The sequence below is a fragment of the Pelodiscus sinensis genome, chromosome 8, assembly GCF_049634645.1.
Source record: "Pelodiscus sinensis isolate JC-2024 chromosome 8, ASM4963464v1, whole genome shotgun sequence".
Lineage (NCBI taxonomy): Eukaryota > Metazoa > Chordata > Testudines > Trionychidae > Pelodiscus > Pelodiscus sinensis.
In genome coordinates, this window is record NC_134718.1 from 73,752,291 (window position 1) to 73,767,530 (window position 15,240).

Genomic DNA, 15,240 nt, shown 5'->3' on the forward strand with positions numbered 1-15,240 from the left:
TCCCTGGCGTCCAGTACTCCTGCTCTTGCCAGGAATAAAGGAAGCTGACGGGAGCCTTTGCTCCGATAGGCGTCCTGCTTTGGGGATGCTGCCAAACTTGCTTAAGGTAAGCCGACTCCAGCTACGTAATCTATGTATTCTACGTAGCCGGAATTGCTCACCTTAAGCTGCACTGCTGGGTCTAGTGTAGATCTGATCTGAGTTTATCAAAGAGAAGGTTATGGGCTGACCTGATGACAGCTTATAAGTGCCTACATGGGGAATTAATATTCATACTGGGCTCTTTGGTCCAGCAGAGAAAGGTCCAACCTGACCCTTCTATGGTTGGAAGTTGAAGCTAGATTCATTCCGACGGGGAGTAGGGGATATATTGTGAATGGTGAGAATCAAGAACCATCGGAACAACTCAGCAAGGGGTGTGGTGGATTCTCTACTTGGCAATTTTTAACTCAAACTTGATTTAAAATGATGCCTCGCTACAAGCGCTGCTCTAAGGATTATTTTGGGGCTGCGCAACACTCCCTGGTCACAGTGGCCACAGCTGGCTGGAGAACGTCTGGAAGTCCGCCAGGGGGATTGAAACCCTGTGGTGAGGAACACATTTCAGCCCCGGGCCAGGCGATACGAGGGCTGCTGAGCTGCAGGGGAAAAACCACCCAAGACAAGTTTGTGGTAGAAGACAACAAGTCTGCGGCAAATAGGCCAATGCCATGGAGTCAGAATAAGAACGACTCTAGTACCAACCGTGGAGGAGAGGGGATGGGGTAACCACATCATGCAAAAAGCCATTGTGATGGAGTGTCGGGGCGCCCCCGACTCTGCACCGTCCCCCCATCCGCAGCCAGAAGTGACTCGCAGCTGCCCAGTAGAGTAGAAGGTTTATTGGTTCCCAGAGACACCGCTTAGCTTAGGATCAATGTTAACACTGGAGCCAGGGCAGGCAGCCTTAGTCCTCTTGGGGGGAAGGGCTCACGGGCTCTGAACTCCCCTTCCTTGGTCTAAAACATCCTCACTCCTCCCAGCCCAGCCGAGACCAACTCATCCTCCCAGCAACGGGTCACTCCGGCCCCCGGCAGCCCTGCCTCCTGCATCGTCCTGCTTTCAGACCCAATATCTGTTGTCACCTGGTCCCCAGGAGGTGAGACACTGACATACTTCCACAGTGAGTCATGCCTTGCCTGTCCCCCCTCATGCAGAGAGAGCTGCGAGGGGGCAGGGGGAACTGAGGCGCGCGCACACACACACACACACACACACACACATGCAATACAGCAGTGACCGTAACAGCACCTCCACTACGTCACAGGTGTTCACAGGGAGATGTCTGCTGACAACCTCCGGGACCCGGCCCTCTAGTAGACAGGCAATGGACTTTGGGATAGAAGACAGGGGGCAGGTCTTTGCACTGCTGCTGGACTGTGGTGCAACTGTAAGTTCTTCTGGGCAATAGACACCCAGGGTGAGCAGAGACCTCAGGAGGCATCAAGTCCAACCCCTTGCCCAAAGCAGGACCAGCCCCACCTAAATCAACCCAGCCAGGGCTGTGTCAAGCCAGGACTTAAACACCTCTAGGGATGGAGATTCCACCCCCGCCCTAGGGAACCCAGCCCAGCGCTTCCCCACCCGCCTAGGGAAAGAGTTTTTCCTAATATCCAATCTAGACCTGCCCCACTGCAACTTGAGCCCATTGCTCCTTGTTCCGCCCCCACTGAGAACAGCCTCTCTCCAGCCTCTTTGGAACCTGAGCCCGAGGGAGGTTTCCTAGACGCTACTGATCACATCACGACAATCTGTCACCTGAAAGGTTCCCCCTTCCCGGGGACTGGTATGGGAGTAGGAACAAGGTGGCGTTTTCTGTGTGTGACCAGGTGGGGATGGGGTGACGGGGCAGGAGATGGGAGGATGGGGAGAGGGGTGGAGTTCAGATGAGGGGCTTCATAGGTCAGTGTTGCTGATGGTGGTCCAGTCCTGCCTGATGGACTTGCAGTTGCTAGCTTTTGGGGCGGGGACTCAAGGGGAGTGTTAATTGTATCCCCTTTTCCTCTGGTGCCCTGCAGTCTGGCCCCATGCCTGTCCATGCAGAATGCTGCTGCAAAGAGCTTTTTCTTGCCCGCTGCTCTAACCACGTGGCCCCTCTTGCATCCCTGCACGTCCCTAGAAGCTTAGACTCAAGCCAGCTGCCTCTGCTCCCCAGGCCTACCCTGGCCTGTGCCCACCCTGCCCGGCTTCGCTCGTCCACTCCTGCCTCAGCTCAGCTCATGATTCCAGCTGCCTCTGTCGCCTCCACCTCACGTTTTCACACAAGCCCCCCTCCTGCTGGGGAGGGGCTCCCCAGAATCATGCTGCCTTATGACCCCCCTCCTAGCCCTCCTTAGAGCTCGACTGTGCCATGATGCCCCCCAAAACATGGACCGTGGTTAGGGGCTGGTGTGCTGAGATCAAAACCTAACACGCCAACTCCTTGTATTGCCCTGTCCATCTGCCTCTGGCTGTGGTGTCCCCCACAGGAGCCAAGCCACCTTCCTGCCCCAGCCCCTGCTCCCCACACTATAGGGAGGTGGCACAGTGCACTGCTCCTGCCCCCCCAGCACAGGGAGGCGGGCAGGCATGTGGCCCCAGCTTTCCTGGCCCTGGAGCACAGGGAAGGCGAGCACTCCGCCTCGACTGCACCTCCAGCAGGCGTTCTAGGGGCGGAGTCTGGGCGGGGCCAAGCTGCCGGTTTGGAAAGGCAACGCCTCCCCCTGCCTCGCGCACCTGCCGCCCCTGGGTCTGGCCCAGCTCCATCATGACAAAGAGAGCGAGTGGTGCTGTCACATGGTACTTGGGTTTTCAGGGTCACCTGACTCCATGAACCACATTGCGACGCCCAGAACGGGGAGCCCCCGAGTTTCCCGGGTAGGTTTGAAGAGACGCCACACACGTACCGACCAGCCACTGAGGGGACAGTTGCTAATTCCCCCACGAGCTCCCTTCCTGGTTTATTGGGTCCCCTTTGAAACTAATGGCTAAACCCCTACTGCGCGCAATGAACAAGTCCAGCCGCATGGCGCATGAATACTTAGTGAGCTGCGGTCGGAAATAAAAGGGCAAATGTGTCCTAGTAGAATAATGCACTTGTTGAATGGGCTCTGTAGTTAACCAAAAAATGGAGGTGGGGGGACTCGTGACACGGTTGTCGGCATTTTCCCCGGCCACCCCTTCCTCCACTTTCCGAAACGTCCAAACTGTGTTCCAGTTAGTCCAGGCGTTGTAGCTGCAGGGATGTTAAAGGTTTGCTGCCAGGCTGGGGAGAGGTGGTTCCCGTAGCTAGAATAAGAAGCCGAGCATGCTACAAAGGTGAGAGTGTCTTGCTTACATGGGATTTTAGCCACAGGGGTAGCACCAGGGCAACCTCCTGGAGCCAACACGCTCTACTAGGCCAGTCCTCGCCTGTGGACAACCCCCTAACTCAGGGGTCTCCGACCTTTTTAAGCACAAGATCACTTTTGGAATGTAAGTGCAATCCAAGATCTACCTCACATATAAATACCGTGGCCCCGCCTCCCTCCCGCCCCTTTTCTAAAGCCCCGCCCCTTTTCTAAAGCCCCGCCCCTGCTCGCTCCATCCTCCGTCTCTTGCCCATCCTCACTCACTTCCATCAGGCTGGGGCAGAGGGCTGGGGTGCGGGGTCTGGTTTTAGATGAAGGGATCTGGCGTGTGAGCGGGACTCTGAGCGGCTCTTGGGGCAGGCCATTGGGACGTAGGAGTGGGTTCTAGGAGCAGGCTCTGGGATGGCGTTTGGATGCAGGGGTGCTTGGGGTGCAGGAGGGGGTTCACGACTGGGGTAGGAGTTTGGGATGTGGGCTGGGCACTGCTGGTGGCTCCCGGTTGGTGGTGCAGTGGGGCTAAGGCCGGCTCACCGCTCCCCAGCCCTGGAGCGCTCCCTAAAACAGCCAGAAAACTCCCTCCCAAGTCTTGTTGTGCCTCCTCTGTGCTCTGTGGAGAAAGGATACAGCTGGGAGGGGCCACCCTGACATCAGCACCCTCCTGTCTTTCCCCTGCCTTGCACAGCGAGCAGGAGTCTCCCCAGAGGGAGGCGCAGCTCCAGGGCAAAGGGCAGGAGATGAGCAGCAGTGGGGGGAAGGGCAATTGAAGTGCCGGCACTTGACGTGCCGGCACTTGACAGCCTCCCGGCCACACCAGTCAGGATCCCCTGTCAGAGGCTCCAAGATCGACCAGCAGGTCCCGATCGACTGGTTGGTGAGCACTGCCCTAACCTCAAACAAATTCTTGCCAGTAACCATGCAACACACCTCCATCATAATCACCCAGGAACCCACCCCTGCCATCAGCCCCGGTGCCGACTCTGTTCACACAGCTATACTAGTGATTTCATCATTGGACCCAACCACATCAGCCACTCCATCAGAGGCTGCACATCCACTAATGTGATCTATGCCAGCCATGCCCCTCTGCCGTGTGTATTGGCCAAACTGGACAGTCTCTATGGGAAAGAATTAAAGGACACATATCAGCTGTCCGAAAAGGCAACACACTGAAACCTGCTGGAGAACACTTTAACCTGTCTGGGGAACTCTTTCATGAGTCGCCATGTTGTTTCAGGCCAATTCCACAAGTCAAATACACAGGGAAGCGTTGGAACTTCACTTCATTTACAAATTTGGGACCCATCACAAAAGTATGAACAAAGTCATCACTTGGCTAGCACGCTACCGTCCACATCCTAACGACTTAACCGACCAAACACTGGGGGCTTAAGAACAATTTGCACCTTCTCTATCAGCTTCATGTAACACGATGTGACGACGCGTTGGGGTCCCCCGTCTCCTGCACCCCCGAAATGGCACGAACAGACTCCACCAGCCGGTAGAATAGAGGTGGTTTATTGCTCCTCCAGGATATAGTACAGCACAGATGTCATCAGGTTCCAGGGCAGGCCTAGGATGCCTCAGCCCCCCTTGAGATGGGGCAGGGGTCTCGGCTTCTAAACCCCCCAGCCTGTTGCTGAGGCTGCTTCCTCCATCCTCCCAGACAGCAACGAAACTAACTCTCCTCCAGCCCTGCCCCCAGCCAGGGCAGCATCCACCTTCCTTTGTTTCTCCCCATGGGGGGTGGCTGGTCAGACCGGTTGAGACACCCTCTTTGCATAATGACTCATCCTGTTTTGCTGGGCCGTGGTACCAACTGCAGCCAGTGGGGGTTACCACAGACCCATAGAAACCAGCAAGTTCCCCCCCACTACGTCACACATGAACACTCTAAAAAAACAACCAATGGTCTGGTAGCACTTTATAGACTAACAAAACATGTCGATGGTATCATGAGCTTTCCTGGGCGCAGCCCACTTCTCCAGATGACCAGAGTTATGAGTAGGGGATATGAAAACTGGAAATAAACACTCTAATTCACGATTATTTTTCCCCTCCGTTTCCTCCCACCCTATTCCTTATTTTTTTTGGAACTGGACTTTTAATACTCCACTCATCTGAAGATGTGGGTTGTACCCATGGAAGCTCATGACACCATCTACTCGTTTTGTTAGTCTTTAAGGCGCTGCTAGACTAGTCATTGTTTTTTGAGTTTTATGCGTATACAAGCACAGAGGCTACGTCTAGACTGGCATGATTTTCCGAAAATGCTTTTAACAGAAAACTTTTCCGTTAAAAGCATTTTCGGAAAAGCGCATCTAAATTGGCACGGACGCTTTTCTGCAAAAGCACTTTTTGCAGAAAAGCGTCCGTGGCCAATCTAGACTCGCTTTTCTGCAAAAAAGCCCCGATCGCCATTTTCACGATCGGGGCTTTTTTGCGCAAAACAAATCTCAGCTGTCTACAAAACTTTTGCGGAAAAGGACTTTTGCCCTAATGGGAGCAGCGAAGTATTTCTGCAAGAAGCACTGATTTCTTACAGTAGGAAGCTAGTGCTTTTGCGGAAAAGGACTTTTGCCCGAACGGGAGCAGCGATGTATTTCTGCAAAAAGCACTGATTTCTTACAGTAGGAGCTAGTGCTTTTGCGGAAATTCAAGCGGCCAGTGTAGACAGCTGGCAAGTTTTTCCGGAAAAGCGGCTGATTTTCCGAAAAAACTGGCCAGTCTAGACACAGCCAGGATGTATATTGTCTCCATGGGGATCTTGCATTGGTGCAGAGGCTAAGAGCTCAGGACAGCCGCTGTTTGTAGACAGGGTCCTTGTGGTGAATGGAACTGAAGTGAACTGGCCAACATCGCATGGTCAGAAACAGAAGCCAAGTTTCCTGCTTCCTGGTACTAGGTTCGGTCTCCAAGGCCCCAGGCATGCGGCCAGCAATCTTGATGGGTGTACGCATGGATGGGAGGGAGGAGAGGAGGATTACCACCCGGAAATATGATTTATCACACGTACATCACAGATAGGGGCCTCAATGAGCATTGAACGCAAAACCTAGGGTTTCCCATCTGTTTGCAGGACTTGCCTTTTCTCGTCAAGTAGTATCAAGTAGGTACTTTATAGAATCCAAGAATCCCAGGGCGGACAGAGAGATCAGGAGTCGAGTCCAGACCCCTGCCCAAAGTAGGACCAACCCAACTCAACCATCCCAGCCAGGGCTTGGTCAAGCTTGACTCAAAAACCTCCATGGATGGAGATTCCACCCTCTCCCTAGGGAACCCATCCCAGTGTTTCCCCACCCTCCTAGGGAAATAGCTTTCCCTAATCTCCAACCTAGACCTCCCCCACTGCAACCTGAGCCCATTGCTCCTCGTTCTGCCATCTCGTACTTCCCCTTCCTCTGGGCCTGCCAGGTGAAGGCGAGCGTGCGAGGCTGTGCCTATGCCGAGATAAAAGAACTGTGATGCAGCCAGGGCAGGGCCATGTCAGCTGCCTAGGCCAGGGGGTGGGCCGGATTTGGGCTCCGGCTATGAGACTCCGGGAGGGGGAAGAGCCCAAACACTGCAACGTGCAGCCCCACAGCCAGACTCACCGTCAGCTGACTAGGGCTCTGCCACTCGGAGATGGGGGTTGCTTATCACGGTGTATAGAATCATAGACCCATAGAGCTGGAAGAGACCTCAGGGGTCATCAAGTCCAGCCCCCTGCTCTAGGCAGGACCAATCCCAACTAAATCAACCCGTCCAGGGCTTGGTCAAGCTGTGACTTAAACACCTCTAGGGATGGAGACTCCACTACTTCCCTAGGGAACCCAGCCCAGCGCTTCACCACTCTCCTAGTGAAATAGTTTTTCCTAATATCCAACCTGGACCTCTCCCACCACAACTTGAGCCCATTGCTCCTTGTTCTGCCATCTGTCACTACTGAGAACAGCCTCTCTCCAGCCTCTTTGGAACCTCCCTTCAGGGAGTTGAAGGCTGCTCTCAAATCCCCCCTCACTCTTCGCTTCTGCAGACTAAACAGACCCAACTCCCTCCACCTCTCCTCATAAGTCATATGCTCCAGCTCCCTAATCATTTTGGTTGCCCCCCGCTGGACCCTCTCCAATGTGTCCACATCCTTTTTGTAGTGGGGGGCCCTGAACTGGACACAATACTCCAGATGCGGCCTCACCAAAGCCGAATAAAGGGGAATAATGACATCTCTGGATCTGCTGGCAATGCTCCTCCTAATGCAACCTAGTATGCCATTAGCCTTCTTGGCTACAAGGGCGCCCTGTTGACTCATATCCAGCTTCTCATCCATGGTAACCCCCAGGTCCTTTTCTGCAGAACTGCTACTTAGCCAGTCGGTCCCCAGCCTGTAACTATGTTTGGGATTCTTCCGTCCCAAGTGCAGGACTCTATACTTGTCCTTGTTGAACCTCAGCAGATTTCTTGTGGCCCAATTCTCCAATTTGTCTAAGGGTATGTCTACACTACAGCACTAATTCAAACTAACTTAATTCGAATTAGTTAATTCGAACTAAGCTAATTGGAACTAGTGCATCTAGACCTAAAAACTAGTTCGAATTAGCATTTTGCTAATTCAAACTAGCATGTCCACACAGAGTGGACCCTGAACCAGGGTTAAGGCTGGCCGGAAGCAGTGCTGGCAGGGCATCAGGTTAGGACTCAGAGCGTGGAGCTGCTGTCTCAGGCTAGCCGAGGGCTGTGTTTAAAGGGACCCGACCCCCACCCCGGACAGACAGTTCTCAGGGGTTCCCCGCTTGCAAAGCAGTCCTGGCTTGGAGTGCCCTGCGTGCCCACACTCAGCCATCACAGCACTCGGCCATCAGCCCGGCTGCACTTGCCGCAGGCTACCATCCGGGGGGGGGGGGTCAATCGGGGGGCTGCAGGAGAGTTTCCACCCCGAGGAGCCCGCAGAGCCAGCCCAGTCCTCCCCATTGGGGGCTCGTACCCCATTCCTCCCTCACCTCCTTCCACTTACCCTTCCCTAGCCCCCCTGCCTGATGTACAAAATAAAGGACATGTGTGTTCAAAAATAGAAACTCTCTTTATTGAACAAAACTCGGGGAGACTGGGAAAAGGAGGTGGGAGGGTATGTCTACACTACCCTTCTAGTTAGAACTAGGAGGGTAATGTAGGCATACCGCACTTGCAAATGAAGCCTGGGATTTGAATTTCCCGGGCTTCATTTGCATAAGCCGGGTGCCGCCATTTTTAAATCCCGGCTCGTTCAAACCCCATGCCGCGCGGCTACACGCGGCATGGACTAGGTAGTTCGGACTAGGCTTCCTAGTCCGAACTACAGTTACTCCTCGGCTTATGCAAATGAAGCCCGGGAAATTCAAATCCCGGGCTTCATTTGCAAGTGCGGTATGCCTACATTACCCTCCTAGTTCAAACTAGGAGGGTAGTGTAGACATACCCGGAGAGGGGAAGGCAACTAAAATGATCAGGGGTTTGGAACAGGTCCCATATGAAGAAAGGCTAAAGAGACTGGGACTTTTCAGCTTAGAAAAGAGGAGACCGAGGGGGGATATGATAGAGGTCTATAAAAGCATGAGTGGTGTGGAGAGGGTGCATAAAGAAAAGTTCTTCATTAGTTCCCATAATAGAAGGTCTAGAGGACACCAAATGAAATGAATGGGTAGCAGGCTTCAAACTAATAACAGAAAGTTCTTCTTCACAAAGCAAATAGTCAACCTGTGGAACTCCTTGCTGCAGGAGTTTAACAGAGTTTAAAGAGAAGTTAGATAAAGTCATGGAGGTTGGGTCCATGAAGTGGTATTATCCAGGGGGTAGAAATGGTGTCCCTGGCCTCTGTTTGTGTAAGGCTGGAGATGGATGGCACGAGACAAATGGCTTTGTCATTGTCTTTGGTCCATCCCCTCCAGGGTACCTAGTGTTGGCTGCTGTCGGCAGACAGGCTACTAGGCTAGATGGACTTTTGGTCAGACCCAGTACGGCCATTCTAAGCTCAGGGCTCAGGGTCGGGGGTCTCACTGGACCACCTTGATTTTCATGCAAACCTGCTCCTGGGTGGCCAGGCTGGCAGCTCTCCTGCCCTAGATGGCCACTTTCCTGTGCCTACTGTGGAGGTCATGGATGAGGTCCACGATGTCTGCACTAGACCAGGCGGGCGCCCACCTCTTGCGGACCTGGGCAGGCTCCCGGGAGCCGCCAGCCTTGTCCCGGGAAGAGGCGGAGGGCTGGGTGGCAGTGGGTGGCTGGCTCGTGCCGTGCCAGGTGCAGGGTCTGCTGGCTGGGTGCTGGCAGGCTTGCACCTGGCATGGGCACCGTAGCCAGCCCGTGCCCCTTTAAGGGCTCCGGGGCCGGGAGGGGGGCAGAAGAGTTTCCCTGGTGGTGCCCAGAGTGGCCACCAGGGAAAGCTGGGGAGGGCTAGCCTCCCACTAGTTCGAATTAAGTGGTTACACAGCCCTTAATTCGAACTAGTTAATTCGAACTAGGCGTTAGTCCTCGTACAATGAGGTTTACCGAGTTCGAATTAAACGCTCCGCTAGTTTGAATTAAGTTCGAACTAACGGTTTGCCTGTGTAGCGCCTAGCAAAGTTAATTCAAACTAACGTCTGTTAGTTCAAATTAACTTTGTAGTGTAGACATACCCTAAGTTACTCTGGACCCTATCTCTGCCCTCCAGGGTATCTACCTCTCCCCCTCGCTTAGTGTCATCCGCAAACTTGCTGAGGGTGCAATCCATCCCCTCCTCCAGGTCATTTGTATCAACAGGTGTGTTGTAAGCAAAACTCGTGAAGTCATTCTGCCGCTCTACTCTGCACTAGTTAGGCCTCAGCTGGAGTACTGTGTCCAGTTCTGGGCGCCACATTTCAAGAAAGATGTGGAGAAATTGGAAAGGGTGCAGAGAAGAGCGACAAGAATGATTAAAGGTCTAGAGAACATGACCTATGAAGCCAGGCTTCATGAACTGGGCTTGTTTAGTTTGGAAAAAAGAAGCTTAAGGGGAGACATGATAGCGGTTTTCAAATATCTAAAAGGGTGTCACAAGGAGGAAGGCGAAAATTTGTTCCTCTTGGTTTCTGAGGACAGGACAAGGAGTAATGGGCTTAAAGTGCAGCAGGGGAGGTTTAGATTGGACATTAGGAAAAAATTCCTAACTGTCAGGGTGGTCAAATATTGGAATAAATTGCCAAGGGAGGTGGTGGAATCTCCCTCTCTGGAGATATTTAAGAACAGGTTGGATAGACATCTGTCAGGGATGGTGTTGACGGAGCTTGGTCCTGCCTTGAGGGCGGGGGGCTGGACTCGATGACCTCTCGAGGTCCCTTCCAGTCCTATGATTCTATGATTCTATGATTCCATACCCTGACCTGGCCTGTTTTCGTCCCCTCCCCTCCATGTTTGCTCTTCACCGAGGCCCATCGCGAGACGTTTTGCTGAGTGCTTGGCTGTGCTTTTCCTCCCGTTTCCCCGGCTACACACGGCAGCAGAGCCTGTTCGCCGGTGCAGAGCCTTGCTCTGGATTGTTGGCAGCGTGTCTTCCGGACCCAGCTTGCAGCTTTCCCCCAGAGTGGCTGGATTGATTGGCTGCAGCAAGAATGGGCACCGCTCTCCGCAGCTTGGCCCGGAATGGAACCATCTGTTACACCTCTAGTTAAAAGTCCATAAAGTTGAGCATTTGCGTGTAGACAATTCCACCCCTGGTACGCCCCCCACTGCACAGCTCGGCCGCACTTTGGCAGAGTCTCACGCCACACTGGGCCCAGGACGGGCAAACCGGCGCTTTAGCGCCACTGGCACGAGGCTAGGCAGAGACAGCGGCCCATAAATCAACCGGCGCTTGTCCCCCGGCTGTCCTCTGGCGGAGTGCTAGCGCGCCCCCATTAAAACACTGCCTTCCGGGACGAACGCGCCATGGCCTACGGACGGTGCCACCGACAGCCGTGCAAACCACAGCGCGTCTCAGTGTTCCTAGCGGGGGATGGAGGGTGCATTGGTGCAAATTCAGCTGGGGCGCATCTACACAGCACCGTAGGTTGAAATAAGCGATGCTGTTTGAAGGACGCAAAGGGGGCATCCTGTTTTGATCTTAGTTAGAAATCTGGCGCGGACTACACAGCACGTCCTTCACAATAAAGCGCTCTTCCGAAACATCCGTGGAATGAGGTGTAGGGGGAAGTCAGAATAGCGAGCCCGAAATAACGGGCTTGCCGTGAATATGGGGGATAGCTATTTCGGGGTACTCGGGTCTCCCGAAATAACGCTGCTGCATAGAGGTAGCCCTTCAGTGAGGCTCTGCGGAGTCTTATCAATATTTGAGGGGCAGGAAAGTCCCAGGAGGATGGAGGACTAGCATCTACAGGCAAGGAGCGATTTATTGTTGTTAATGAACAGCACCCTGGCCCTCACCTTGGATTGCATTGGTGCTAAGATGCTTGGATGCAGGCCTCCAGGGTAAGAAAGAGGAGTGCCCAGTGAAAGCTAAAACAAAAACCAGGACTTCCCTGAGCAGAAGGGAAGCCCCGGATGGTCCCAACGAGTCCATCTGCCTGCTGGTCCTGACTGCGGGTGTTCATTTAAAAAACAACAACAAAACGGGAATTTCAGAGAAGAGGGTGTTCGCTTTGTTTTCAAATTCTGCCGTCTTTCGTGCTGTTCGGCTGGCCCACATTCCCTTCACAGCTCGGACTTCCCTTCCTCACAGCTTGAGACAAACATCCTTGGAGAACATGGGGGGGCTGCCGTGTTCCGCCCCAGAAGTGGCTGCATTTCATGGCTCGTTCTGCCTTTGCTCCACCCCTTTGTCTTCCTTTGTGTGCACCCTGGCATCCACTTGGGCTGCTGTGGCTTTAATGGGCTTTGAAAATAAGGCACCAACCACCTGCAATGAAAAACTGTCTCTGGGTATGTCTACACTGCCATGCTAGTTCGAACTAGGGTGGCTAATGTAGTCATTCGAACCTGCAAATGAAGCCCAAGATTAAAATAGCCCGGGCTTTATTTGCATGTTCCTGGCACCGCCATTTTTAAATGCCCGGTAGTTCGGACTCCCTGCCCACGGCTACACGTGGCATGGGCTAGGTAGTTCGAATTAAAGCTCCTAACTCGAACTACCGTTACTCCTCATTGCAGGCTACCGGGCATTTAAAAATGGCGGCACCCAGGAACATGCAAATAAAGCCCAGGATATTTTAATCCCGGGCTTCATTTGCAAGTTCGAATGACTACATTAGCCACCCCAGTTCGAACTAGGGTGGCTAGTGTAGACAGACCCTCTCTGACAGTAACTTAGCTCACTTGGCCTTGGAAAAGGTTCCGCAAAGGGCAACAAAAATGATGAGGGGTTTGCAACGGGTCCCATAAGAAGAGAGATTGAAAAGTTTAGAAAAGAGGAGATCAAAGGGGAAATGATAGAGATCTATAGACTCATGACATGTATGGACACAGTGAATAAGGAAAAGTTATCTACTTGTTCCCATAACATAAGAACTAGGGGTTACCCAATGAAATGAATAGGGAGCAGGTTTAAAAGAAACTGAAGGAAGGGTTTTTTCACACAAGTGCACAGTCAATTTATGAAGTTCTTTGCTAGGAGATGTTCACAGCATCCTAGAACACTAGATCTGGAAGGGACCTCGAGAGGTCATCAAGATCTGTCCCCTACCCCCACGGCAAGACCAAGCATTGTCGAGATCAGCCCTGATAGATGCCTGTCCAACCTGCTCTTCAATATCTCCAGCGATGGAGATTCCACAACCTCCCTAAGCAATTTATTCCAGTGTTTGACTACCCTGACAGTTAGGAACTTTTTCCTAATGTCCAACCTAAACCTCCCTTGCTACAGTTTAAGCCCATTGCTTCTTGTCCTACCCTCAGAGGCCACGGAGAACAATTTTTCTCCCTCCTCCTTGTGACACCTTTTTAGATACTTGAAAACTGCTCTCCTGTCCCCTCTTTCCTAAACTAAACAAGCCCAATCCTTGCAGTGTTCCCTCATCGCTCATGTTCCCTAGACTTCAGGGGGTAGCAGAGCTGGTCTGTTACAGAAACTAACAACCAATGGTCTGGTAGCACTTTAAAGACTAACAAAACATGTCAATGGGATCATGAGCTTTCGTGGGCACAGCCCACTTCTTCAGATGACCGGAGTTATGAGTAGGGGATATGAAAACTCGAAATAAATAGGAGAGGGGGGAGAAAAAAAAGGTCCCTAGACTTTTCATCATTTTTGTTGCTGTTATCTGGACCTTCTCTGATTTCTCCACATCTTTTCTGAAATGTGGTGCCCAGACCCAGGAGCAGCCCGAGGCCGGCTGTGGCAGCTGGCGCCCCAAGCGGGCGGCACAATTGCTCCCCCTCCCCGCACGGCCGGCAACGGCTGTGATGTCATCATCGGGCACCTGGGCCAGCAGCGCTCTAGGCAACCGGACACAATACTCCAGCTGAGGCCTGATCAGCGCAGAGCAGAGCGGAAGAATGACTTCTCCTGTCTTGCTCACAACACTCCTGTTCATGCAGCCCAGAATCATGTTGGCTTTTTTTGCAACAGCGTCGCACTGTTGACTCATATTTAGCTTGTGGTCCACTGTGACCCAAGACTATAACAGGGTTCAGAAAAGAGCTCGATAAGTTCATGGAGGTTAGGTCATCAATGGCTTTATCCAGGATGGGCAGGAATGGTGTCCCTAGACTCTGTCAGAACCTGTGGAACTCCTTGCCAGAGGAGGCTGTGAAGGCTAGGACTATAATAGAGTTTAAAGAGAAGCTAGATAATTTCATGGAGGTTAGGTCCATAAAAGGCTATTAGCCAGGGGATAAAATGGTGTCCTTGGCCTCTGTTTGTCAGAGGCTGGAGAGGGATGGCAGGAGACAAATCGCTTGATCATTGTCTTTGGTCCACCCTCTCTGGGGCACCTGGTGCTGGCCACTGTCAGCAGACAGGATACTGGGCTAGATGGACCTTTGGGCTGACCCACTCTGGCCAGTTACTGTCTTAACAGAATGGTTTGAATAGTGGGAGGGGAAAGAGGTATAGAAAAGGGATGTGACTCACCCGCGCTCTCACGGCCCATCAGTGGCAGAGGCTGGAATACATGTCAGGACTCCTGAGTCACATTTTGATTTTTTTTTTCATCAAGTATTGGTCACGGTCGACAGACAGGCCACTCGGCGGGATGGACCATTGGTCTGACCCAGTCTGGCCGTTCTTATGACTAAGTTTGATCATCATCTGAGCAAGCGGTCATCTTTGTTAAGAGAGAACCGAATGAGGGACCCTGACTCCATATTTCCTAGTCTGCTCCGACCCACATAGGGGCTGCAGCTTGTGACCCAGACCCAAAATAAGCCACTCACATCCAACGATCGGCACAGACAACTTGGAGCACTGTCAGAGCCTTCCCGTTTGTGCCAGGGATGACTCCTTGGGTGTCAATCATTGTCAGCCGCAGCCAGGAGAGGGGGGCATGCGGGCAGGGGGCAGGCTGAAATGAGCCCCGTCCCTTGACCCTGCGGCACCTTTGGAAGCTCTGCTTTCGTCCAGGTTTCTCCTGGATTACATGGAAATTCAAGGTGACTGTCATCCTGTCCCCGGGCTCATTCATCAAGCGCTGGAGTAATGACGGCCGAGGGGCGCAGGGAGAGGGGGAAGCTGTAAGGGGAGATGGAGTGTCTCTGAAAGCTGAGAGGGCAGGAGGCGGGGAGGGCGCAGGGCGGGGGGACCAAGACATCTGACCTGGACGCTGGGACAGCAGATGGATTGGAAAGAGCATAACCTCACGGAGATGCATGCTCCGGTTCCTGCAGCCGGCATTAAGGATGAAATATTTTCAAAGTCACAATTCATCTCTAAATGCAAAGAGAGGGACCCAGCGGCATTTTCAGCTGACGGGGG